Consider the following 27,135-nt stretch of genomic DNA (forward strand, 5'->3'; position numbering starts at 1 on the left):
GAAAGTTGATGGGGAGAATTTTCAAGAGAAGAGAGAGTCGACCTTTTGGATTGGAGCTAGGGAAAGAAGTGATGCTTACTGAGCATCTACTCTGTGCCATATGCCATGTTCTCTCTTCCATCTTGTAGTGCTATGAAGTAGGTATTGCTGTTCTTGTTTTAAAGAGAAATGATCAAAAAGATAAGCAACCTGTTCAAGATCACACAAATAGTAAGAGGTAAAGCTGGAATTGCAGCTCCCTGAGGTCTGATTCTAAAGCTTGTGCTTCCCCAGCTGCCTTCCACAATGGCAGTGGCAGGTTCAGTGGAAGCAGACTGGTCAGCTTGAATTCTGGCTCAGGAGCTGGAACTTTATCCTGTAACGTTGTCTAGCTTCTAAAGATTTTTGAGAAAAGAAGTGATGGGCAATGTTTTTAGATTAATGTGACATCTGTGTACAGGAAGGTGACACACTCATCTTAGGTAAAGTGCAAGATGTAGTTCTTAATTAGCAGGTTAAAGAAAGTGAGTGTAGTCAGGATATCTGGGTGTGTAAATTCCTGCCCCGTTTCCCGTATCCTTCGATGGCTTTGTTCACTAGGTAAGAATGGGTTGCACAGACCACAGGGCTGCCAGGGATCAGAGAAGAGCTGGGTCCGAGCAGGTGAGCGTTGACATGGAACGTGTATGTGAAGCAGCACGACTGCCGGTTTGTCATTTATGTTCCCCATGTGTTTTTCAATGCTTTGGTTAAAAATTGTTTTCTTTCCTGACTACCCTGGGATGTAGATCAATGTTGTAATTTGTTTAAAAGCCTTTCCTAAGTGGCAAAGTTGAGCTCCCAAACTAGGGCCTCTGCCCTAAAGATGTTTAAGTTGAGATGCCCTTTTCCCCCCAACATTCTGTTGCTTCTTATAAATGCTGAATTTTTTTTTTTTTTTTTTTTTTTTTTTTTTGCGGTACGCGGGCCTCTCACTGTTGTGGCTTCTCCCGTTGCGGAGCACAGGCTCCGGACACGCAGGCTCAGCGGCCATGGCTCACGGGCCCAGCCGCTCCGCGGCATGTGGGATCTTCCCGGGCCGGGGCACGAACCCGTGTCCCCTGCATCGGCAGGCGGACTCTCAACCACTGCGCCACCAGGGAAGCCCATAAATGCTGAATTTTAAAACTTGGCACTAGCAAAGTAAAAATGAATTGAGATTACCTTTCTTATTAATAAGACCAATTAAGAGAAAATGTACATTTATTTCACTTTTTGTTATGGAGGAGCAATAGAATGCCTTGGGGTAGTTACTGTGTGGGAATTTAGAAGGGATAGGAAAGCCAGGATTTAGAGATGTGCAAAGCTCTTTCTACCTGGCCACATTTCTTACCAGTTAATTGTGTTATTCATGTGTACAGCTAGGGAGCTTACAGGGCCATAGACTATCCAAGTTTATAGGCAGGCCCTTTGATTCTCTGCAGATAATGGGTTCAGGAAGGGCAGCAGTGGGTGGAGCCATTTTGTTGGAATTGTCTCCCACTTTGAATGAATACAATCTAGATTTCTTGCTCTTCCTTGTGCAACCTCTAGGCCTTTTCCTCCTCTGAATGTGTCAGTGCTCTGAAGACTTGGTTCTTAGGCCAAGGAATATCAGGTAACAGGAGGCTGCACAAAAAAGGGCAGCTGACGGAAAAATCAAGTTTGTCAACTAGAGAAGTTTTAACTAATGTTAGAGTCAACCATTTTTTTTGTAAAATAAAAAAATGCAAAACCAAAATTTGATCTCAGTTCTCCAAATCCATTTTTACCTTTAGGAGCCTCTAACTGGAGAGCTTGCCCTATTTAATGAGGCTTTGGCGTGTAAAATTCTCACCAGCACCTCTAAATGTGTCAGGACATGACTCAGTTTGGGTTTTGGACCTCTGAGGAATGTGACCTCTTGGTGTAGGGGATTTAGAGTCCAAAGATATGGGTTAAGGTTCCAGCTTTGCCATTTATTTAGAAGTGTCTGGAATTCGATGTTGGAGGGATTTCTTAGCTCAGTTTATCTATTTCTTCTAGATCAGGGTAATCTCCCAGGATGAACTGTAGTTCATGCCCTGATAAATCCCTTGGTTCCTTCTCCCATTTTGTATCTTGTATCACCTGAAAGCCATTTTGTTTTATCTGTAGCCTGTGGTTATAGATGAGAAAGGAAAACCATCTAGGATTCTCTCCAGAGAATGGCAGATCTCATTGTTAGTTTACTGGTGATCTTTTGGTATGGATTTCTGTGAGAATGCCCTTGAGGTTAGTTTTGAGAGTTGGGGTCTCAGAAAGAGACTTTGGCAGTGCTCTTGTTTAAATGTCAGAGATGTTTGGTTGCATTTTTGGCTCATTGCTTACACAGTTGTTAATGTTTTTATATTTCGTAAGCATCTGTCATTTTTATAATTTATTAAAGGAGTGATTTAGATTTTCTAAGATAGCTAAAAGCTTAGAAAAATAAGACTAGAATATCCTTTTGATACTCAGATGTAATCTCCTAGTATAGTAGAACCACTTGACTATTTTAACCCACTCCATCTCCAAATATCCTTAAATCTCCACCTCCAAATATCCTTAAATTTTTCTCAAGAGATTTGCTCTCTCTCAAGAGACTTCGCAGCCTCTCCAGGAAATGTTTTCTGATCTTTCCAGACTGATGATCACAGATTATCTCCTTGTCGTTAGCCTGAGTTTTCTTTTAGTGTTTCTTACTTTTACTGTTTTCCCATCCCTCTTCAATGCATAGTTGTTCACAGAGTGGACAAATGGTCTTTCCTGGACCCTAACGTCAGCTACCAAAAGTGCAGATTGTTCCTTCTGTACCCATCCTTCCCTTCCCTTTCTCTGGCTAAACAAGCTGAGCTTTCTCCGTTTAAGTCTTGCTTTTTAGACAGATGATTATACTTGTTGTTTTGTGTGTTGTTTTATGCAGGAAGTCAATATCAGATATGTTGGCAATTAGAGCTTTCAGATTGAAGGGAGCCTTTTGGAAATAAAATGTGCTTTTTTTCTCCCCTATCAGCATGAGTAATTGTGGAACATATGTAAACTCTGGAGATGATCTTTTTAAAAAAAATTATCAACAAAAGAATTTTGCCCAGGTCCTTTAAGGACTTAAAAAGAATCCAGCCTTTGCAAGATTGCACTAAAAGTACCAGAGTAACCCAATTAAGGCCTTTCTAGAAGTGTGGGAATCATTTGTTCAAACCGGAATTTAGGACCCCCAAGCAAATATGATAGAAATAATCTGCTTAACCCTTTATTAATAGCATAAGAAAGAAAACCCTTTTTAATGGACCTCTTGTGATAAAGGGCCATAGTGATTAGAACATGCTGAGAGTCCTGATTGTCAGTGTTCTGGAAACTGCTTTGAGTGGACAAGTGTCAATGTTGGTGGCTTTTTGTCTTTCTTTGACATGTAGTTGGGATCTTGGTGTTAATTTAGCTAAGGACAAGTTTGAATATAGATATTTGTAGGGTTTTTTCCCCCTTCTCCCTACTCTTCCCTTTCTCGAAGGCTAGATTGGAGTAGATATAGCCTCTAGTGAAGGAGTCAGTGTCTTGGGACATTTTGTCAGACACTGGTCTTCAAGGAAGCACTCTGTATTGCTACCATTTGTACACTCTGGTGTTCAACTAATGTTATTTGAATATCTGCTATGGACAAAGCACTGGCTAGTGCTTTCAAGCATCTGTTTGTTCTCTTATTGCTTTTCTTCAGTGAACATGCTTAATATTAGGTGTTTGATGAATTGATTAGTGGGTAGAGTTAAGAAGTTAGATGGGAAGTAATTTTTGGATACCCCCGATTGGATTACTGCTATGGGTAAGTGGCTGTTTGTACATCACTCTGGCTTCTGCTCTAGATGCTGAGATGACCCCTGATAAAGAGGCTTAGCATGTGGGCATGTATTTTCTAGTGAGTGAACGGGGTGCTGTCAGTTATTTTTGCTATTAGTCACGTTAGGTTACGTATACTGTTGCCGGGAACTCCACTTAGTGTAATATCTCCTGCATTAGAAAGTGCCCAGTGCGTTAGTAGTAAGGATTGCCTGGAGAAGTTTTTCCTGAAAGTCTGGCCTTGCCTCTTGAGCCAGGGATGGATTCTAGGTGCTTAGACCCGAAGGGCTTCTACACAAACCAGAGTGATCCTAACACTGGGATTCAAAGGGAATGGAAGTTCTCCTGAAATTTTGTACTGCTATGGGAGGGGAATCAAAGCTTTTGCTTCTCAGTGGACATTAGATTCTATACACAGAGACCTAGGGATGAAGAAAACCAGCTTACAAATGAATATTTAGTGCTGTATAGGGTTAGGAAGAGCATGGAAAAATGGGATTTAAGGTCAGAGTGTTCATTTGAGTCCTTAATGTACAATTAATCAGAGATAACAGCAGTGACGTTTTGTTTTGCTGTTTTTTTTCCCTCCACATCTGTGTTTTGACAGGTCATTGCCTTGAATTAGAATAGAATTTAGTACCAAAGTGTTTATAAGGAAAGTGATAGCAGAGTCATGGGAGATGGGCAGAGGACACTTTGTATCTTATTTCAGATGGACCATTTTTACAACCCCCATAAGTAGCTCAGTGGTCCAAATTAGTTAGAAATAGCTTTGCTGAAATGTATTGGTAAAATAACATTTAGCAGCCTTTTGTCTGTTCCAGGTTTAGATATGAGTGAGAAAGCCAATTTGGAAGCAGTTTCATGTGCTCAGCTCTGCCCACATTCAAATCGCCGACATAGTTCCCATATCCTTGTCACTGTTACTGGTCCCTGGGGGCCCAGGGGCAGATCTCAGGATCTGAGGCGCAGATGTGGTTGAAGCCACATCAAGAGTTGGTCCTGGTGGGTCAGCATTATTTTCTGTGGTTATCACCAGCGCTGGGGGCGTGGGGAGGAAGGTGGGTGGGACAATGAAGAAAAACGGAAGGGCAGGGCTTCCCTGGTGGCGCAGTGGTTGAGAGTCCGCCTGCCGATGCAGGGGACGTGGGTTCGTGCCCCAGTCCGGGAGGATGGGCCCGTGAGCCATGGCCGCTGAGCCTGCGCGTCGGGAGCCTGTGCTCCACAACGGGAGAGGCCACAACAGTGAGAGGCCCGCGTACAGCAAAAAAAAAAAAAAAACAAACAAAAAACCAAAAAAAAACCCAGAAGGGCATATAGTTCTGTGGAAATTGAGTAAAGAAATAAACTCTTAGAACTTCTTTTCCCCCCTCATTGACTTTTACCGTTGTTCAGTTGGAAACTCGTATCACTTGAGGTCATTTTATAAATACTCAGAGTCACTAGCCAGAGGCATTGTGACACCTGTGCATTGGTGGAAGGAGCCCTCCTAGATGATTCTCTGGATGTGTATTTGGCTTCTGCCCATTTTCTTTCCCTCTTTTCACCTAAGTTTTGATGCTGTTGTTTTCTTAAGGAATAATTTGGCTTCAGTGTCCAGAATTCTTTAAGGCTATAGGGACTGGGGACCAGGGGCCTGAGTGTGACATGTTGCCAGATAGGAGAGACTTTTACACCTAGACAAATCTCCAGGAAAGAGGAGACAGAAAAGTTTATACACAAAGCATAAGGATTGGGAGTCAGAAGGGAAAATGGCGTGGCAGGTGCTTTGGCCATTGTGACTATCTCTAGCAAGATGGGCCTGATGGTTGGATGATGGTGTGATACTAAAGATATCTTATAATCCACATCATTCCTTGAAGAAGATGAAGAAGTTTTTTTGCTTAAGAGAAAAATATAATAATATATTGACTTTAAAATTTTTAACTTATGTGATGTGTCCACAAGTGTCTGACTCTGTGCCAAGCATGGTAGTGGGTATACAAGTATGTGAAAAAAACAAAAAAAAACAACCCTGAACTTAGAACATATAATTGTTGCCTAAAGAACTCTATAAAGTATTAAGTTATCAAGTTTTAAATTGTGAGTTACATACAGGGCCTTTGGGGCCCCAGACAAGGCTTAGGACATTGCAGGTTTATGGAAAAGCCTTGGGTTGAATGGAGGCCTTTGGAGATGTTGGAGTGCCCCAGGGCTCAGGCTCCAGCCCCCTTTTCTTCTCTATCCGCACTTTTCTTAGGTGATTCCATGGCTTTAAAGTACTAGCGTTCATGGAATGTTTACTTTGTGCCAGACTCTGTTCTAGGGGCTTTACATGCATTAGTTTAATCTTCAGACAACTTGGTGATGTAGGTACTATTACCCTCACTTAAAGATGTGGAAACTGAGGTCAGAGAAATGAACTTTTTTGAGATCACACAGTTCATAAACTGGAGAGTCAAGATGTGAACTTAGTTGGAGACTGGATGCCAAGCCCTTAACTGGTTCTGTTTAGCCTTCTAGCTGGTCCTGAACTCCTCTACCCCTGTCCCTTCTTCCCATAGCAACCTAAGTATTATGTTCGTCCCCTTCTTTAGCCCTTATAAGGAATCCTGCCCATCACACTCAGAAATAGAATTCACATTTACTACCAAGTCCTTATGTGCTCTAACTCGTAGCCCTCCCACCGGCTCTTCGCCTTCCCCCATCTCTTCTGTCTCAGAGCCTTGGCCCTGCACCTGGGATGCGCTTCTTGAATATTGCTCATCTGCACCCTCACTTCATTCAAGTGTCGGCTCAAATGCACCTCCTCGGGGAGGCTTTCCCTGACCATCCGATGTAAACTAGTCAATCTTTAATGCTTGCTTTGTTTTTCTTCCTAAAATTACATTACATATTTGTGTGTTTTTCCTGTCTGCTTTTACAAAAATAAACAAACGCCATGAGGTTAGGGAGTTGGTCCATCTGTTTCCTGGTATCTTTACTTTTTAGAACAGGACATGGAAAGTTTTCCTTAAATATTTGTTAAATGAATAAATGGTGTCATATGCATTTTATGTTCATGTTTAACATTACTTGGATAAAAAATAGTGGAGAGGAAAGGGATATACAGGTGATACATACAGGTCTGGGTCTTACTTGGCTTTATGTTTATTACCAAGGCTTTGCCATAATATCTGGCCAAGAAAATGCTCAGAAAATCTTAGTTGAATGAATACATTGTTTGATTTATTTTGAATTCCAGACATAGGAGTTCAGAGAAGAGAGAGTATTGTGGACTGGAGTGCTTAGAGAAAATTCACAGAGGACTTGCAGACTTTGAAGGAGAGATGGATTTAGTTAGTCATATAGGAATCATAGAGTAGTTTTTAAAAATTAATTAATTAATTAATTAATTTCTGGCTTTGTTGGGTCTTCATTGTTGCATGTGGTCTTCCTCTAGTTGCGGCGAATGGGGGCTACTCTTTGTTGCGGTGTGCGGGCCTCTCATTGCGGTGACTTCTCTTTGTTGTGGAGCACGGGCTCTAGGTGCGTGGGCTTCAGTAGTTGTGGCACGTGGGCTTCAGTAGTTGTAGCTCGTGGGCTCTAGAGCACAGGCTCAGTAGTTGTGGCGCATGGGCTTAGTTGCTCTGGGGCATGTGGGATCTTCCTGGACCAGGGCTTGAACCCATGTCCCCTGCGTTGGCAGGCAGATTCTTAACCACTGTGCCACCAGGGAAGTACCATAGTGTAATTTTTTTAACCTGGGAGGATTATTAAGATGATCTGGCTCAGTCTTTCTATTTATAGACAGGGAAACTGAGCCCAGAGACGCAAAGGACTTATCCAAAGGTACACAACTAGTGTATGTCAGAAATGTCTCTGGAATCCAGGTATTAAGTTTCCTAGGTCAACTCTCTTTCCTCTATACAGTGATGTTGGCTTGTGTGGGATAGAAATTGGCATGGAAATTAGGCCATCCTAACTGAATCAGAAGGTTTATACAAGAGATACGTGGGAGATATCGGAAGCTGAATAAAGTAAAGACGAGATCCTGGAGGATCTTGAATGTTATCGTGAAGACTTTAAATTCAGAATGACAGGGAGGCATGTGAAAATGCTTTAAGTCTTGCCCTGTCTTTTTTCTCCAATGAAGGTGACATAATTGGTAGTATAGAAAATGGATTGGAATTAAGAAAGAAAAGTGGAGCCTTGAGGAGTTAGGAGGCCCTTGTAATGATCCAGGTATTAGTGTAGTTAGGGGCCTAGTAGCATTTCAGTTTTTTTTCTTGTTTTTGGAAATTCGTGGTTTTTGAAGATGACATGTAATCCTTTGGTAAGATGTGTGTACCTAGGTTTTTAAGAGAGTTTGGGAGTAAAAAGCCTGGAGAACTGGTATTTTACTTTAATTCTGTACATGGTTGTAAATGACATTTTAGTATCTAAATGATAATTCCTCTTAAAGAAGCCAAGCCAGGTTAGCAAAGTAGGGATAGAAGATAACACTATACCAGTGTGAAAACAGTGATGGAGGGGATGGGGAAGGGCAGGAGGAACAGACGGATAATGAATGGGAGCAGCTTCTAAGAGAGGGCCTGGACCTCTCTGTCAGAGGAGCTGTGCTGTGTCTGGGGAGTCAGGCCTCCAGGGACCCCAACTTTGCACTGTTTTTTTAGGACTCAGGAGGCCGATGGAAGTAAGACCTGCCTCCTGGGCCCACAAATGCTTTGGGTGGATGGGTTGCAATAAAGCCCAGGCCCATACATGTAGTCCACATAAATTTTCCACCAGAGCTGATGAGAACAGATTGATACAGTCCTTACCAGGCCAGTGAATTGGCACAGGGTATGATATTTTATTTATTTATTTATTTATGGCATCAAAAAATCTGAGAGGTTTTTTTAATTTTAATTTTTTATGTTGTAACAAGATTTTGGACCAGAAAGGAACATTCCTTTTTAGACATTTTCAAAGAAAAGAGTTAATACAAATTCTTCTAAGGGAGGTATTATAAAATTAACTGTAGTTTCAGTGAGCATTTATTATTAGTTGAGGAATGACAGACTCTTCCAGCAAGTCAGGTTTATTCACATATGAATCACAGATGTTTGTATTTCAAAGTGTCAGTGGGTAAATTATTTTCTGAGCATTATAAAAAGCAATTCATTAACATTAGATGAAGATACGAGGTTACTACTGATTGTAACAGTGTTGAGCCAGGCTGAAAAGCTTGCTCAGGTTTTGCATGCCTCTATCCATCCTACCGAGCGTCTGAGCACTGATTTCATATTAGGCACCGTGTTAAGTGCTTCGGGGAATTCAGAGATGAAGGAGATTACAATCCCTTTATATTTCAGAGCCAATCTTTCTAGCTGTATCTCCTGCCACTTCTGATAATGTCTACACCTGAACCACAGCACACTCACTGCACACTGTTTTCCAATCATAGCTACAAGTTTTGGCTCAGGTATTCTTTCTTTGAGAATGCCTTTCCTTTCCTTTTTTGCCTAGCAAAAAGCTTTCAGGGTGTGATACTTTAAAAGTTTTTTCCATCCTCAGGAATCTTTTTCCATCTCTAAGGAAAAACTTGAAAAGTCAGCAAGAAGTGAGAACACAGACCTTCAAATAATATCTCATACTGGATCTGAGAGTTTGGGTTGCAGAAAAAATCCTAGGGTATTCAGCATTCAACAGATACTTATTGAGCAGGGCCTATTAAACACCAGATACTGTGCTGAGCATTGGAGCTTTAATCTTTTGATCATATTGCATCAAATGTTATTAATATAGAATATTAACATTTGGTTCTATTTTTCATTAACGTCTTTAAGCCCCCAAGGTTATATGGCTCGGTCCATAAGATCTCAGTTAGTTCAGACTGTTCACTTATGCTTGCATTCACTTGTTGGATGTGTACTGTGTAACAGCCAATATGCTGAATGCTGAGACAGTTTTGAAGAAAAGTAAGAATTGGTGAGGGTCCTCAACTGGTTGACTGGAATTTGCCAGGTAGATCTGGTAGCTTCCAGTTTGCTGGGATTCCTGGCCAAGAGGGGAGTGTTGTCAGCAGTACTGTACCTCCTTCATTTGTTCTACCCACACTGGGCACTCCCCTCTCTCCCTTACCTCTGTCCCTGGCCCTGTCTTTAAATTTAAGAGAAATGAAAATTAGCTTCTTTGCATTAAGTTTGGGAAATTCCATTAAGGGCAGCACTTCCTGATGAAACCTGTAAGTTTGCAGTCTTTCCAGAAGAATTTCTTTTGCCCATGTGATCCCTAAGAAGAGCCTTTTCCATGGGAACTTTTTTCCTTCCTCTGAAAGTTGCTTTGCCTGTGTTGTAGACACTGGGCACGCAGAGTTTGGTATTTCTCTGACCCTTCACTTCTGCCTGCTTCATTGGCTCTTTGGGGTTGCTGAGAGGGGCATGGTGTCTTGTTTTCGTAGAATGAATGACACAAATGAGAGGGAGGCAATCATGCTAAATTTCCCCATCATTTGGAAAAAGCAGCTGCTCAGAGCAAAAGAAGACAGTTGCAAAAGAGGAGTGTTTTATTGAATCTTTGGATTGCCATCTGGAGTGAGGTTGTTTTCTCTTCCTTTGCTTGGCATCTGGAGCTAGCTTGTGTACAGTCTGAGGTTTGCTCTGCTTTCTTCGTGTCTGTGGGCTTCTTTAATAGAGAACTACAAAATATAAAATTATCTTTATCTTCAACTTTAAATTGGTTCTTTTAAAAATATAATATGTGGGACTTCCCTGGTGGTCCAGTGGATAAGACTCAGTGCTCCCAACGCAGGGGGCCCAGGTTTGATCTCTGGTAAGGGAACTAGATCCCACGTGCCACAACTAAGAGCCTGCATGCTGCAAGTGAAAGATTACGCATGCTGCAACTAAAGATCCCGCATGCCGCACTGAAGATCCTGCACGCCACAAGTAAAACCCAGAGCAGCCAAATAAATAAATGAATAAATAAATATTAAAAAAAAGTATATATATACACATATATATAAATATGTGTATTGTAGTAAATTATAAAAAAAATTAAAACCTTCACTTTCCCAACACCCAGAGATCACCACTGTTAACATCTTTGTGCACCCTCTTCTAGACCTTTCTCTAAGCATATCTATGTACATATTTGTATTCTTTGTTTTTCACCAAAGCAAGATCACGCTATACATACTGTATTTCATTCTATCTTATTTTTTAATTATCTCCACTTTTCCTGTTCAGTGAATTTATATTTTAACTAATTCCCAGGCCATGTTTCAGATTTCCCCATTGATCCTCAAGCATCCTGTCATTTTTTCTGTACCAACGTTGAACCTATAACCACATGCTATATCTGGTTGTTATGTCCCTTAAACTTCTTTTATTCTAACCCAGTCAGTCCCTTTTGTATGATATTATCTTGTTGAAGAATTATCCTTGGGCTTCCCTGGTGGCGCAGCGGTTGAGAGTCCGCCTGCCGATGCAGGGGACGTGGGTTCGTGCCCCGGTCCGGGAAGATCCCACATGCCGCGGAGCGGCTGGACCCGTGAGCCATGGCTGCTGAGTCTGCACGTTCGCAGCCTGTGCTCCGCAACGGGAGAGGCCACAACAGTGAGAGGCCCGTGTACTGCAGAAAAAAAAAAGAAAAAAAAAAAAAGAATTATCCTTAATAGACTCCTTTGACTGAGTGCTGACTCTGTGACCTGTGTATCACTAAGAGTTTTACAAATGTCATCTCATTTAACCCTTGTGACAACACTAAGAAGCATGTTATTCTGTATTTTTGCATACTCTCTTCCTGTGAGATCTCAGCTATCCCCAGGGCTTCAACTCTTTCCTTTATGTGAGAGACTATATCACCTATATCTCAGTGGTCACCTTAAGAGCCTGAACTCTTGAGCCAGATGGCCTAGGTTCAAATCCTTTTTCCACCACTTATATCTGGTCCTGGACAAGTCATTTAACCTCTCTGTGCCTCAGTTTCCTCATCCGTAAAATGGGGTAATAATAGTGGGTACCTCATAAGGTTTTTGTGAGGTTAAATGAATTAATATAATATAGGTAAAGTACTCAGAACTACCTGGCATGTAGTTAGTGTATATAATTATTGCTATTGGACAGCTGGATGATCCACAAGCACCTCAGACTGCCCGATTCAATACTTATCTGTGGAAAGCTGCTCTTTTTTCTCCTGTATTCACCAGCTCCTTTACAGACTCATCTCTGATTTTTCCTTCTCTCTCAGTAATCACACTCATAAAGTCTTGTCACGCCATTTCTCAAAAGTCCTCCTTGCTCTCTTGCTGCCTCTAACCCATTTAAAGTCTTAACCATCTTCTTCCTGGAATGTAGCTTTAATGTCTCAGAATGGCTGCCCCTGGATTTTCTTAAGTCAATCTCCCAGGCTGCTCCCAGAGTGAGCTTTCTAAAATACAAGTCACTTACCATACTTCCTTGCTAAAAACTTTCCTTTTTATGAGAAATAACATACAGTAAAGTGCACAAATATTAAGCATATAGCTTAATGGGCTTTAACATTTGTGTTTGCCCATATAACTACCACTCAGATCAAGGACATTTTCAGTGCCCCAGAAGGTTGCTTTCTGTCTCTTCCCAGCGAGTATATGCATCCTTATCCCTAACCACTCTTCTGTTACCATTTGTTTTGCCTTTTCTTGATCTTCATGTAAGTGAATCACAAAAGCTCTTTATTGAATCTTCTTTGACAGGATAATTCCAAACTCATTTAACATGACATTAAAAAATCTTTGTCATCTGGCTTTTACTTCAAGTCCTTCACACATGGCCTCCCCTTCCTGCCATGCTGAAATGGCCTGTGGTTTGCCAACACAGGCTCTTATTCCCTTTCATTTTTTGTGCTTGATATTCTCTTGGCCTTCTGACTTCATTCCCTGGCAAATTCATACTTTAAAACTCAGCTCCAGACAGAATCCAGTGCAGAAAGCACTCTGGAGGCATGATTATTATAGGTAGTTACTTATTTACACGTCTTTCTCTCTATTCATCATTTAAGAGCCCATGGATGGGGCATTCCCCCCCTAATTAGTTTTATACAAGTAATTCATATTCTTTCTTGAAAAATTAGAAAACAGAGACAAAAAAATCACCTACAGTTCTACTATACAGAGATGACCATTGCTTACATATATACCAAAATCTGTACCAACACTTTAAAACAAATAAATAAATATGCACTCATAAAATACTACTTATCCACTTTAACCTATTATTTAAATTTAATTTTTTCCCTATTTTTTCTATTATAAAAACACTGTGATGAACATCCTGATGCCTGTATTTTAGTGCAGTTCCCTGATTGTTTTTGGAGGATTCATTCAGAGGTAAAATGGATAGATGAAAGAGATGAACATTTTCAAGGGCTTTTGATGCATTTAGCCAAATCACCCTCCAGAAAGTCTTTAAGGTGTGTACACTTCTGCTAGGGTGAGTGAGTGTCTGTTTATAGCCATCCTTGCCAAGAATGAAAGAATGAAAGTATGAAAAGAATGAAAGTAATATTTGCAAATCTGATATGATAAAAATGGTATTGCATTGTTGTTTAATTTGCATTTCTTTGATTGCTACTGAGGTTGAATATTTTCTCATATGTTTAATGCCATTTAATTGTATTTCTTTTGTGATTTACATGTTCATGATTTTTATATTTTATTTTTACTGATTTTACCAACCCTTAATATTAGGGATATTGACTCAACACACACATATATATATATATATATATATATATGTATTTATATATATATATATTTATATATTTATATTTCCCCCAGTTTAACTTTTGACTTTATTGCTTTCCACATATAAACAATTAAAGTAACTTAATGTAGTGAAATATATTAATCTTTTAACAAAAATTTTTTACCTGTAGTGTCATTCTTAGAAAGATCTTCCCTCAGCAAGATTAAGTAAATATCCATTATATATTCTTCTACCTCTTTTATGGTATCATTTTTTTAATTTTAATATTTACTCAATCTGGAATTTATTCTGTTATAATAGTAATAGCTAATATTTTTGAGTGCATATTATACACCAGGTACTAATGCCAGGCACATGCTTTACATGTAATGACTCATTTAATACATTCAACAAACCTGTGATGTCGGCACTGTTATTTTCTCTGTTGGTATCACTGTGAAATTGACCTGTTGACTGTTGCCTGGCTAGTAAATGGCAAAGACAGAATTCAGGTTCAAGTATTTGAACCACAGAGCCCATGCTTTAACTACTCTGCTAACTTTATTTTTGCCAAGGAATTGTCCTAATGTTATTTGTTAAAGAATCCATTCTTTCCCCACTGTTTTGAAAATGCCAATTTTAATCATATGGTAAATTCATATATATAACAAAAGTCTAGAAACACACCTAAGTGTGTTTCTAGACTTTTGTTCCATTGGGCTGTCTGTCTGTTATGGTGATAATGCCAAACTGTTTTAATTTGTGTAGCTTAAAGACTATATTCTCCTCACCTTTGCACCCCCAGTGCCTAGTAGTGACTGTCACCTTGTAGATGTTTAATGAATATTTGCAGAATGTTGTAATCCTTGGAGGTTCATGGATAGAATTCAGAGGGTCTGCAACTTGGGTAGAAAAATTACATCATCATTTTCACTGACCCCTTACTGAGATTTAGTATTTCTTTTAATTATGAGTATAGGCGATAGAGCACAGTAGTAATAGTACTACCTGTGAGTTTGTCACTGATAGAAATCATAGATATTTGCCTAGGTGAACCCTAGGTTAAGAACACCTACTTCACTGTGTTTCTTTCTTGAGGCCGTTTTATCACTGTGTCTAATACCAAGGCAGAGCATGATACTTAGTACATGCCCAATAAATATGTTAATTAAAAAAACTTTAAATTTTCCCATATATCCTTATCCAGCATCAAATATTATCAACATTTTGCCAACTTTGTTTTATTTATTTAACTCTCTCATCATTTCTGGAATTTTGAGTTATTTTACGCAATAATATTTCAGAAAGCATATCTAACTGATAAGGACTTTAAAAATATATAACCACCAGAAGTATTGTTTGATATCGCTTATATGTGGAATCTAAAAAAAAAATGATACAAATGAACTTATTTACAAAACGGAAACAGACTCACAGACTTAGAGCTAATGAATTTATGGTTACCACGGGGGAAGGGTTAGGGGGGAGGGATAGTTAGGGAGGTTGGGATTGACATGGACGCACTGCTATATTTAAAATGGATAACCAGCAAGGACCTGCTGTACAGCACAGGGAACTCTGCCCAATATTCTGTAACAACCTAATTGGGAAAAGAATTTGAAAAAGAAAAAAAAAATTTTGTGCAAGTTAAAAAAAAAAATATATATATATATATATATAACCACTCTCATCACATTTAACAAAATTAGCAACAATTCCTTAATATCATCTATTACCCAGGCCACATTCAAATGTCCTCAGTTGTCTCAAAGATGTCTTTTACTTGAATTGGATGTTTGCATGGGGATCTACACAATGCCCACACTTTGCATTTGGTTGGTATGCCTCTTCTGTAAATGTCACTGACATTGTATAAATTACTTGTTAATTTATCTTCATGTTCTGATACTGCTTCTCCTCTTGTCTGTTGCTTCTTACTTTTTGTATATTTTTACTAATGACTTATTCTTGACAATTGTTATTTCCCTATTTAGCATTTTATTTATCTTTTTAATAAGAAATTGTTGATTGTGGCTATTTGATCTTATTTTTTAAACTTAAAACATTTAAGTCTCACTTAAAGTTGTTCTTTGATCTGTATTTTGGACTTGAGGTATGTGATGGGTATATTTCTTAATTTGTTTTCATTTTCTCAAGGCATCTTCTCATCTTGTTAAAAAATTTGAGGTGAAATACTTTCTCAGAGCTTTTCATACATATCTGGGCATTAATTATATCCTCTGCAAAACTGGAAGAAAGTCAAATTTGGGTCTTCTCCATACATAGAGTTTTTTCTTCTCTTCATACTTAAAAGGTATGAGAATGTCATACATAGTGTTAGTTCCTCATTGTTGATTTTGTTTAGGATTCTGTAATCTTATTTTCGGACCAAACGCTTTAATCATTTCTGGACAGTTTGCTTCTGTTAAAATTCTGATTACAGATTTGAGGTCATTTGTTCAAAGATTTCTGTTATTTGCAGGTGGTTCTCTGAGCTGCATCCCTTCTCATGATTGTGATTTTTTGCATTCTTTGAATCTATTTCTTTCATTAAAAATTTTTTCTGTATATTATATCTTTTTCTGATTAGCTTTTTCTGTAGCATCATTTCTATTTTTATTACATTCATCTATTCATTGATTTAGTATGGACCTCATGTTTTTACTATTTCTTTTGCAGCCTGTACTATTTATATAGTCAGTATGATAGTCTGTTTTATACCTCGAGAATCAATATCAGCCATTCTGTAAATTTGATTGATTGTTTACTGTGAGGAAGGCATCCAGTTAAAGGGATTGGCTTTGTTCTTCTTTTCTACCGTAAGGCTTTTTTTTTTTTCTTTGACTCATATCTTTTTCCTATTTATTCATTTTTGTAAGTTTACTTGTTGATCCTCCTTTCATAGCTTCAGACTATTTTGTTTGTACTGTATTTACTGAGATTTGTGAGAAGTCCTTTTCAATATATCGAGATTTCATTTCAGGCTCATTATAAAGGTTAAGGAATTGGGCCATTTAAAATTTTGTGATGTTGAATTTAATTAATGGTCACTTAATTACAAACCCCTCATTTTGGAAAATGACTTTGTATAAGAGAAATGGAATTCTGAATTCCCATTTCATCTTTGTTAGGATTAACTTGAAGGAAGAGCCCTCCAGTGATAAGAGAAAGCTTTTGATGGACGTGGTTTGTACCTGAGAGACACACCGTTTGGTCCTGTTTCTGGAGCGCTGGCTGCTTGGTTCTACAGCCTCCAGGTCTGTGAATACAGTTGTACTCAAGATGTCCCCTTTCTCAGTCACTCTTCTCTCACTTTACAAAAAGAAGACATAGCATTTCTCATCCTGAATCTTGCTGTTTGTGTGCTGACTGTGTGAAAACTTCCCAGTTGGCTAGCAAAGGAGCAATTAAAAATACTTTTAGAGAAAGTGAATGACTCTGAGTAACAAATCCTTTTCTAAATCAGATGGTTTTTAGTTTTTGCTTTCAACAAAATTGAAAGAATTGTCAGTTGGTAGATCATTAAAAATTTTTGATGATAGACCACTGTCTAATTTTGGCATTTAGCTCAGGAGTGCAAAGGTTGACTGATATTACTGTAAAAAAAACTTCCTTCATTCCTGTCTAGTTATTTATGTAAACAGTTTCTTGGCACTTGCAACTATAAAAATGGAAAATTAATGTATTTGCAATACAATTTTACTTTTTATATTTAATAATACAAATTTGTAATATGTTTTGATCAATTGTATATTAATAACAAAGGTAATGAAAGCCCAATCCAGAAGAAAAAAATTTTTTTTAACGTTTAGAGCTTACTGTTATAGGAGAATTAAAAAATTTATATATATCAATTTATATATAATACTTATAATGCAGAGAACTATCATAGGCTTACCAGTAAAATATTTTCAAGCGTAAAATATTAGGGTAAAATTCTGAGGAGGAAGTAAAAATGATAAGTGTATATGGAAAAAAAAGAATGGCATAAAATTTCATGTTTTTTTTTAAATGAATGATGGTAGATTTCAAATCACTGTGGTATTTAGATTTCATTGGATTCATTTAAGAGAGTAACGTAGTAATTTTATTTTAAAATGTCAATGTTTATTACGTGCCAGAAGGTATATCTCTTAAATGTTGATTTAAATATATGGAAGGAGTACTTGTTTTGCAAAATTCACTTAGGGCATCTTTGAAAAATGAACATTTACAATAGAGTATGATAGCGAGGAAAGGGAAGAATAATAAGGAAAAATGCAAAGGAAGCCCCAGGGTCAGAGAAAGCAGCTAGAAGCGGTGCTGTGGGGACTGAATCTTGAGGGACTCTTGGAGCTGGCTAGCATAATAGAGGTGGGAAGACATTCCAGGAAGAGGGAACAGTTTATGCAAAAGGCTCAGAGGTATAAAAGAACATGAAAACTTTGGGGGAGATGGCAGGAGTGGCATGAACCAGATGGTGACTTAAAGCCAGCCCAGAAGTACACTTTGATGGCCCAAAAGGGAGATGCAGTGGGGTTGGAGGTATGGGGAGGGAGCTCTCGGCCAGGCATGAGGTAGTGAGGGCAAGAGCGATCCATTAATGGTGCTTCCTTCCCAGTGACTGTTTTCCTTATTGGTAATCTTCTGTTCCTTGTTTACATTTTGCTAGGGGAGTAAAATGAGGCCCACCCAGGGTTATTCCTCTTACAGGTTTTGTTACCTTAGTAGCAATGGGCAGACTGAGACTAGTGCTAGAGTCCAAGGGCTCTTACCCGCTTTGGCCACCTGCTTGGTTGAGGTCATCTGCTTGTCATTTAAAAGGGTGACTCTAGGGCTTCCCTGGTGGCGCAGTGGTTGAGAGTCCGCCTGCCAATGCAGGGGACACGGGTTCGTGCCCTGGTCCAGGAAGATCCCACATGCTGCGGAGCAGGTAGGCCCGTGAGCCATGGCTGCTGAGCCTGTGCGTCCGGAGCCTGTGCTCCGAAACGGGAGAGGCCACAACAGTGAGAGGCCCATGTACCGCCAAAAAAAAAAAAAAAAAAGGGTGACTCTAATTTTGGAATTGAAATTTGAGATCTTTGGACCAATAAATACTTTTTTTTCCGATTTTTGAATTGGTTTACATGAAAAACTTTTACAAATTTCTGCAAATTAAATCAAGCTTAACATTTCCATTTACTAAATAACGCTTGTTATAAAGAATTCAACTGTGTAAAATTCTATGGTCCTGGAAAAGGTAGTATGTGAGGTCACTCTTCTGGCCCATCTCGTACTGGGAATTCTTTTGCTTTCCTGATGGAGAGGCTGCCATTAATAGGGATCAAAATAGGAGTACTATAACATGAGGCTGTATGTAGTCTTGAAAAAATTGATTATGGTTTTTTTGTTGCCTGTTTGGAACACTTGTTCAGCAAAGTACAAGAGACCTGATTCAGTATTTGCTCAGAGCAGATTGAAGGAACTCCAGAAGGGTTGATTCGATACTACACAGAAACATGAGGTGGTGAGCTGAGTGGTTTTTCCACATTTTAATAGTTTCCAGGATGACACTGAAAGCCCTGCCCTTAGAGAACCCTGAGCCACCTAATTATTTATTCTTCTAGGCTCTTAAGAAGGAGAAGAGGGAGATTTATACCATAAAATAGGTGCCCCGGCCTTTCCAAAAGAGGCTGGAAAGGAATTGTGGACAGCTATGGAATGTAACTAGCAAGGCAAGGTAAGGAAAGCCGCATGACTTTGAGTTCTTGTGGGAAAAGGTTGTACTTGGCTTCATTATTTCCAGATCTCTGTTTTCAAAGAACTCTCTGAAGAGCCTGGCTCTTGGGGGACAGTAGGAGGGAATGCTGACAAGCAAGAACTAAGTCAGTGCAGGAGACCTACTCTGTGCTAGTCACTGCTTGATACGCTCCTAAATTCCACTGATTGTCTTGAAGAGGAGGAAATCATGACTCAGAGAAATCAAGTAACTTTCCCAAGATCCCACATTTGAACCCAGGTTCATTTGATTCCAAAGCCCTTTCCACTACATTGTGATGATGCTTTGTGCTGAAATCATGGAAAATGAGCGATCTTCTGGATTGAATTAGGGAACTCATGGTATCCAGCTAACTTTTCTGAAAAACTCTGAGTACGCTTTATTTGGAGGCTTTTGGGGAGAGGAGTAATGCTGGTGAGGAGAGAGGTCTTGAGGAGGAAGATACTAGGAATTCTTCAGACTGTCTCTGTTTCATGTGAAGGGATTTTGTGCTGTGGCATCTAGTCCTTGGTGGTTTGAAAGAAATGGCTCCTCAATTCATTTGCCACCAGTTGTCTCTGTGGAGGAAGATGGGAAAAGACTAGCATACTATAGGATATTGAATTTCATAAAACACAGTTGTTTGTTTATTTTTTGAGGCCAATATAGAATTCCTAGATTTTAAGATATTTTTCCCAGGAAAAGAGGCCAAAAATAAACAAAAACCCCAAACCTGTCATCATCACATCATATAAGAAAGGACATTTGAAAACCAGAATAATAAATTAAAAACAATAACTAAAATAGGATAATAGGGCAGCTCTTTGCAAGAAAGCACCTAATTCTCCTCTTTTACAAAATTAGGTTAGATTTAAACTATTTTGAATCAAGAAAAATTACAACATAAAATTTATTGATGTGTTTGTCAGTTTGGGGAATTTTTATTTGTTAGTACCTCAGGAGAAGCTTGACTCTCCAGCTTGTTTCACACTTTATTTTATCACAGTTACTGTTGATAGTGCATTTCAACAGGTATGTTGATGAAAACAGCATCAACCGTCAGAGTAATTCACACAACATGGAATATTCTGGTGAATGGAGAGAAGTGAGTAAGTTGTTCGGCTTTTAATTCTGTGGCCAGGCCAAGGAGAAAGCAGAAGTCATAGCTCTGGTGTCTGACTGGTGAGGGCTCCAGGAAGAGTGCTGCCAGAACCTGTCTGGGACTGGTTCATGTACCAGGCCAGGGCTGCACAGGACCCTTACTGCCCACTGTGGATCAGGTAGGAATTTGAGAGGGATGCTGTACATGATAAAAACTTTAATCATGGCCTGGGCCAGTATTTAAGAGAACCACTCCTCTAAAGGAATTATCCTGTTTGGTTCTCCAAGATAATCTAAAGGCAGAGGCACAGACAAAGGCCCATTGTTTTCTCCAGGGCAGCTGTTTATTGCATCGGAGCTAAGGAGGACTGTGGGAAGCCCGCAGGCCTGTGGCCTAGGTGCTCAGATTTGGAGGTTGTCCTGCTGTTCCTCCTGGTTATTTTCTTCTGATTCTCTCTTGTGGGAACTTTGGGCAAACTGCATTTTCCTCCAAGCAGTAAAGTCTTAGCTTTACCTTCTACTTGGTCTCTGTGCCCGGGAGTTTTTGTGAACTCTCTGAGTGCCTGGGAACTCGGAGGAAAAAAATGCCCAAGAGCAGCCTGGGAATTCCCCAACTCCCCCAGGCTGCCTGTCTCATCTAAGGGAACACCTAACTTCTGCATTTCCAGGGCCATGCTGGGGAAGTGTGTGTTTTGGCCTCTCTGGAGAAGGGCACATTAGCTTCCCTTGGCCTGTTTACATTAGTTTGGTCCTTTCTGCCTTTGATTACACATGAAGCTTTGGGGTGGGGGGTTTCCCTGTTTCCATGGAGTTCACTCCTTCCTTTTGTCTGCCTTCTCAATTTTTCCACCTGGGGAAGAGCTGCCCTCTCCATTCCCCCTATCCTTTTAAAATACTTTCCTTGGCTTAGCTCCTTGTCTCATAGACTTTGCCTAGTGAGTGAATCAGTTCACAATCAGGAAGCAATTCCTCTGTCTCCTAAAATTCCCTTTTGCTATGTTCTGTGACTATTAGGCCATTTCTCATTTGCTCATCACTGTCTTAGTTGTCAGTACTCTCCTTTTTATTTTTTAAAGGTTTTTTTTTTTTTAATTTATTTATAATTTTGGCTGCCTTAGGTCTTTGTTGCTGCACGCGGGCTTTTCTCTAGTTGGGGTGAGTGGGGGCTACTCTTTGTTGTGGTGCACGGGTTTCTCATTGTGGTGGCTTCTTTTGTGGCAGAGCACGGGCTCTAGGCATGTGGGCTTCAGTAGTTGTGGCTCGCAGGCTCAGTAGGTGTGGCTCGCGGGCTCTAGAGCACAGGTTCAGTAGTTGTGGCGCACGGGCTTAGTTGCTCCGCAGCATGTGGGATCTTCCCGGACCAGGGCTCGAACCCATGTCCCCTGCATCGGCAGGCAGATTCTTAACCACTGCACCACCAGGGAAGCCCGGTACTCTTCTTTAAGAAAGGGAATAGTCTTCCAAGCCCAGAGGCTGGATGACTTATGGGAGCTTGTTGAGCTAAAGTGTTGATGCAGGATTTCTTAGTTCTTTGGGGGTTTTTTGTTTGTTTTTTTGTGTGTGTGGTAGTGGGCCACTCCGGACGCGCAGGCTCAGCGGCCATGACTCACGGTCCCAGCCGCTCCGCGGCATGTGGGATTTTCCCGAACCGGGGCACGAACCCGCATCCCCTGCGTCGGCAGGCAGACTCTCAACCACTGCGCCACCAGGGAAACCCTCTTAGTTCTTTGGGATGTGTGTCTTGGCTGCTCAAATAGAACGTAAACCTGTTGAGGGTAAGAGCTCCAGGTTCTTTCTTTCCCTTTCCTCCAGCCCGAGGGTGACCACCAGTGGCCACGTTTGCTGGTGAGGTTACCTCATCCTTGCTCCCAATCAGCCTGCCTACGAGAATGCAGGCACAGCAAACAGCCTCTCTGAGGCTGACCTCACTGTGTGCTCTCTAAGATAACTGGTCACAGGAGTGCTAGAGAAAACCCTTTTGCCCCCAGGGTCAGTGGTAGAAGGCCTGCCTCAGACCTCTTTGTTCTGTTGTGGAAGCCTCCCTTTTCTTTTTGTTCATTTAACACAATTGAGGAGTCCTATGCCCTTTGAAGCCTTTTCTTTCTTAAAGGTTCCGGGAAAGCTCAAGTGGCGTTTCCTTGGTGGTAAGAACTTTCCCATTCCACAGCTTTCGAACTCTTTGGAGAGTTTCTCTCTTGCATCATCAGGTAGATTTCTTTTTTCTTTCTTTTTTTTTTTTTTAAACCAGGGGACCTAGTTTTGTACAGTGACGACTTCTGTTCCCCCAGCCTTCTTTCAGCTGAATGATCTTGGTGCTTTTTCTCCTTTTGGAAGAACCTTGTCTAGGTCCCTTGAGTTCCCTTCCAGTTCTACTAGTGATGCCCCGCGGTAGTGCTTCTCTGCCTCTAGCCTTGAGTTCCTAGGCACCCCCATCTCACTCCCATAGATTCCTGTCTTTATGACTTGATATTGTGATACATTTTCTTCTGGCTTCTCTTTAGTCAGTTCTTAGATGACAGTCTGTTTACATTCACGTTTAGATCTGGAATCCTAATTTTAAATCTCAACATTAAAGAAAAAATCTGATTCCTGTGCCCCTAGCTTGTCCTCAGTTTAAGATTGCATTTTCCCTCTTTCGTCGCCCATCTGCTGGCCTTTGCAGTGGTTTTCTCTTCAGTTTCCCTGTGTCCTGTGCCTACCTCACTCCCACAGTCTTCCCCTCCGGCGTAGATCACAGAGGAAATATTTAGTTAGTCTCTGCCAAACATTCTGGCTGTGTTGTTTTGCTTAAGAAGACATGCAGATAAACTGTTTTGATTCTTGGTCTTGGTGCTCCAGAGCAGATGTTTCTCCTATAACGGAGGTATTGTGGTCAGTTGGAAAGAGTGCTGGACTAGAGTTCAGAGAATTGGATTCTAATCCCTGCTGTGCTACTAATTTGCAGTGTGATCTTGTGCAAGTCACATTTCTATGTCTCAATTTCATTTTGTCAAAAGGGGCCTTATGATAAAGAAGACGGGAATCTATAGAGATAGGAACCCAGAGAGTAAGCCTGGGGGATCAAGGAGAGTAGATGGGCTAGAGGCAGAGAACCGTGACCGTGACTATCATTAGTGGAGCCAGAAGGAAACTCACATCCAAATATAGATAAAATGAATATGTCTAGTCACTTTGAAAAAGTATAAACTGTGATAACAAAGTGGTGGAAATTCTCTGACAAGAATGACTTCAAGAGATAACTGCCTTGTCCACCACTGGGGCTGCTCTAGGTCCACACCTGTTTGCTGTCACCCTTGAGGTGTGGGAGGCTTGGCCTTTTGTGGGTTCAGTTCCAGAATTCTGCCTCCCACCTTCCACCTCCTTCATAAACCCAGAAATATTTGAAACTCAGCCCAGATCTTCACCTGGCTTTGATTTCCTCATCATGTGGAGAATGGTCCTTGGAAGTAGTAGTTTCCAGAAACCTTAAATGTTTGCTAACATGTCCAACTTCTGCATTTGTTGATCACTCCTTCTGTGCATGGCTGCGTTCCAGTTCTTGTGCCCTGAAGGTGGTATGGTTTGGTTCCAGCAAGGAAGGGGGTGATATTTGGGGGATCCTATCACCAGGAACTAGGAACTAAAAGTAGACAGAAGAACTGAGAGATGCCCCGTTGGTGTTCGTGAGAGGCAAGTCTTTGAAGAAGAACAAAGTAGTTTAACGTCTGCCTATGTAAACCATAGCTCTCACACACATACTCAGATAGGCAGAGGTACATTTCTTCCTGATCTCTCCCTGTCCCCTTCTGAAATGATTCTGGGATTTAATCAGGTCTTGCCTAGTTTATACTTTTTCTTTCCAGTTAAAGATTTGTGTTGGTTTCCTCCAGTGCAGATTTGGAAGACATCTCCACAGTCTTTTGCTGCCCTGTGATCCTGTGTCAGGCATAATCAGCAGAAACTTTGGTAAATGAGTTCAGAGGGATATTTGTCCCTGCAGCGTTAGTGATAAGGACCTGCACTCACTCTTGCTACACCCAACCTCAGGAGGCTCTCAGGCTGCTGCACCTTGCTAGGGAAAGTCATGGAACTGAGTAGAGTAGTTCTGGGGAGAAGAGTTACATAATTGACTCTGTATGTGTTCAACTGGGCCTTCTTTGCTATTCTGCAATCCTTTAATTTATCTTAAGTCCCTGTGACATACACCACAGTGCTCCTTTCTCTCTCTTTCTTCCTTTCTTCCTTCCTTCCTCCTTCCCTCCCTTCCTTTCTTCCTTCTTTCCTTCCTTCCTCTCTCTCTCTTTTGTTTTTGTTTTTTTAACATACTCCATATGCTCTGACTCCATCCTGACCCTACATCACCAGTGAGATGCCTTCTACTTTACTGGGACTGTTAGAGCTAGATGACGTGGAGCTCTGGGATAGTTCCTTTCCTTTAGATAGCTAGGTACTCCAACTCATCCAGCTCCAAGAGAACAGGCATAAACATTTCCTATAGGCTCTATAGATGTGTTTGTTGTGAATGCCAGCATCGTCTGGGCGAAATAATGGTTTGATTTGGGGCTTGATAAGAGTTGTGAGCCCATGTCTGGCTATTTGGTACTTTCCCCCGTCTCACTTGTTCTTAAACCAACTTGTCCTAGGAAGATGGCCCAACTGATAGCTGTCACGTAATGCCCGATGTGTCCTCCCTGCCACTCCAGCCCTGGATACTCACAAACCCTCTGCCTTCTGTGTTTCTCACGAGTCATAGCTCATAGTTCCCCTTCAGGTAGGTGTTTTTCAAATCCTACTCACATCTTCTTTAACCTTCTTCCTCCACTCTCTTTCTCTTCTACCTATTTTGCATAGTTACCTCAAGAAATACTCTCCTTGTCCCCTTCCCTCTTTGATTGTGGAGTGAAAGCTACCCCCAGTCATAGCTGATAAGCATGATACCAAGAATACTTTGGAAAGGAAAGTCACACATTTGGGAGTGAAATGAGATGATGTGAAGAATGAGTGCTGTCAGTGTTGTCCTTGTGAATACATTTTGGAATCCTTAAAAATACCTATCTTTCAATTAATCTGTTCTTCTTCCAGGACCACAATTTTGGGATATGTAAAAATTATTTAATTTTATTTCTCTTATGTTTTGTTTTATTGCAAGTATTTATTTACACAGGTAACTTTTCTTGTATCTTTATATAAACAGTATTTTAGCCATGTTCAGTAATGAGCCTATTTGGGCATGCAGCTACCATATCTAATATTGTTTCTTTGGGAAAATTTCTTCAACTTGTAAAGGTGACTGACTGACAAAGGAGTGTTCAGTGCAAAACCAGTCTTCATCCTCTGGCCCCTAAGGGTGATATTGCTGTGGAAGGGGCCAACTCCATTCCTGTCATATGGAGAGGAAGAAAAGTGCTTCCAAAGGAGGCCTGGTACTCCATCAGGAAAGCTGGGTCCTTCCTTTCGTCTGAGTCTCTGCGTGGCAGCTGGAGGTACTAGAGTGTGCCATGCCTGACTAAGCTCTTCTCTCTCCCTCTCCCTCTCCCTCTCTATTTTTATTTATTTATTTTTTTGCTATGTGTAACTTCAGGAAATACTTTAGCTTAAAGCCTGAAGACGTCCCCCTACTTTGAATATCATGATCCAATTATGACAGGACCACATTCTTGAAACAAGTTGTTTAGTGGAGTTAATTGAATTATCTGCTCCTATTCTTGAGTAGGAAATAATACATTCTTGTTGTGTTGCTGTGTCAGGTCTTAAATGGAAAGCTTCTAGTTTGAAGCTGTGTCTATTTCCAGTGGGATAAATCTGCTGCCAATTTATGAAAACTGATGATGTCCCTGTGCTCTGTGTGTAAACTGCAGCATCTCTTTGTGGAATGAAGAATTCAGGAAAATGGAACAATTTTTTGAATAAAATTCCAAGCTCTACTAGGTTCCAAGTGACTGAGAATTTCCTGTTAGAGTGGGAAAGTTTATCCATATGTTTTTGCCTGGGGATAGTATATGTCATGTAGTTCTAAAGAAGTAGGTCCGTAACTGATTACCTCTTCCTTTGTCTTTCTTTCTGTGGTGCCCAGAGATGGTTTGAGCTCATCTTTGGTCTCGTCTCTGCAAAAAGCAGCATGCATTTTGATCAAGGGACGGGAGTAAAACCTATGGCCACAGGGCAGGGTGAAACTAATGATTTGTATAAGGAGCAAACCTTTCACCTTTGTCTCACTGGTACCAGGCTGTAAGTAACTGAACTAACTAGCTCCAGACACTTATTTTGCAATCTTGAGGTGAGGATGGGCAAAATCCCAGAGGCTGGGAGGCAGACATGTGGCTACCAGAGAGATGACGTCAGCTGGTTTACTGGTGCTGTGGAGGAAGGGGGGATTCCAGGTGCTTAGCCTCCTTCCTGCACTTGGGGGTGTCTAAAGCCACCCCCAATCCTATTGGGAGACAAGGCCTTTGCTTGGGAAAAGCCTTCGTCTAATTCTTGCCTCCTGCTGTCCCCACAGGGACCTGAAGTTGGAAGGGGTCTTGTAACCTTGGCTGTGGGAACAAGGCTTTGAGGAGTGAACAGACGTGTGTGTCTCTGTGTGTCTGTGTGTATTTTGTTTTAATGCTGACAACTGATGAGGGTTTCCAAACTGGGGTTAGATATGAGAGGAGAAGGAGAAACGTTGTCTGGGTTTTTGGGAATCTGTATTAGGAATTGCCCTTTTCTTGGAAGGGAAATCAGTTTATGATTTAACTCATTTTTCAATTAAAATTATTTGATTATTTTTGTTTGGTATGTTTAATGTGGCTGCTTAGTATACAACAGGAGGTGTTCCGAATCACCTCCTTTCTATGTTCTGCC

The 27,135-nt window shown here is 40.6% G+C and overlaps 1 protein-coding gene across 4 annotated transcripts in view; it reads left to right on the forward strand.

Moving 5' to 3' along the window:
* DENND2B (DENN domain containing 2B) overlaps nt 1-27,135 on the forward strand; it is a 174,547-nt gene that overhangs the window by 23,054 nt on the left and 124,358 nt on the right. The gene's annotated exons all lie outside the window — the stretch shown is intronic.

Source organism: Globicephala melas, chromosome 8 (genome assembly GCF_963455315.2).
Source record: "Globicephala melas chromosome 8, mGloMel1.2, whole genome shotgun sequence".
Lineage (NCBI taxonomy): Eukaryota > Metazoa > Chordata > Mammalia > Artiodactyla > Delphinidae > Globicephala > Globicephala melas.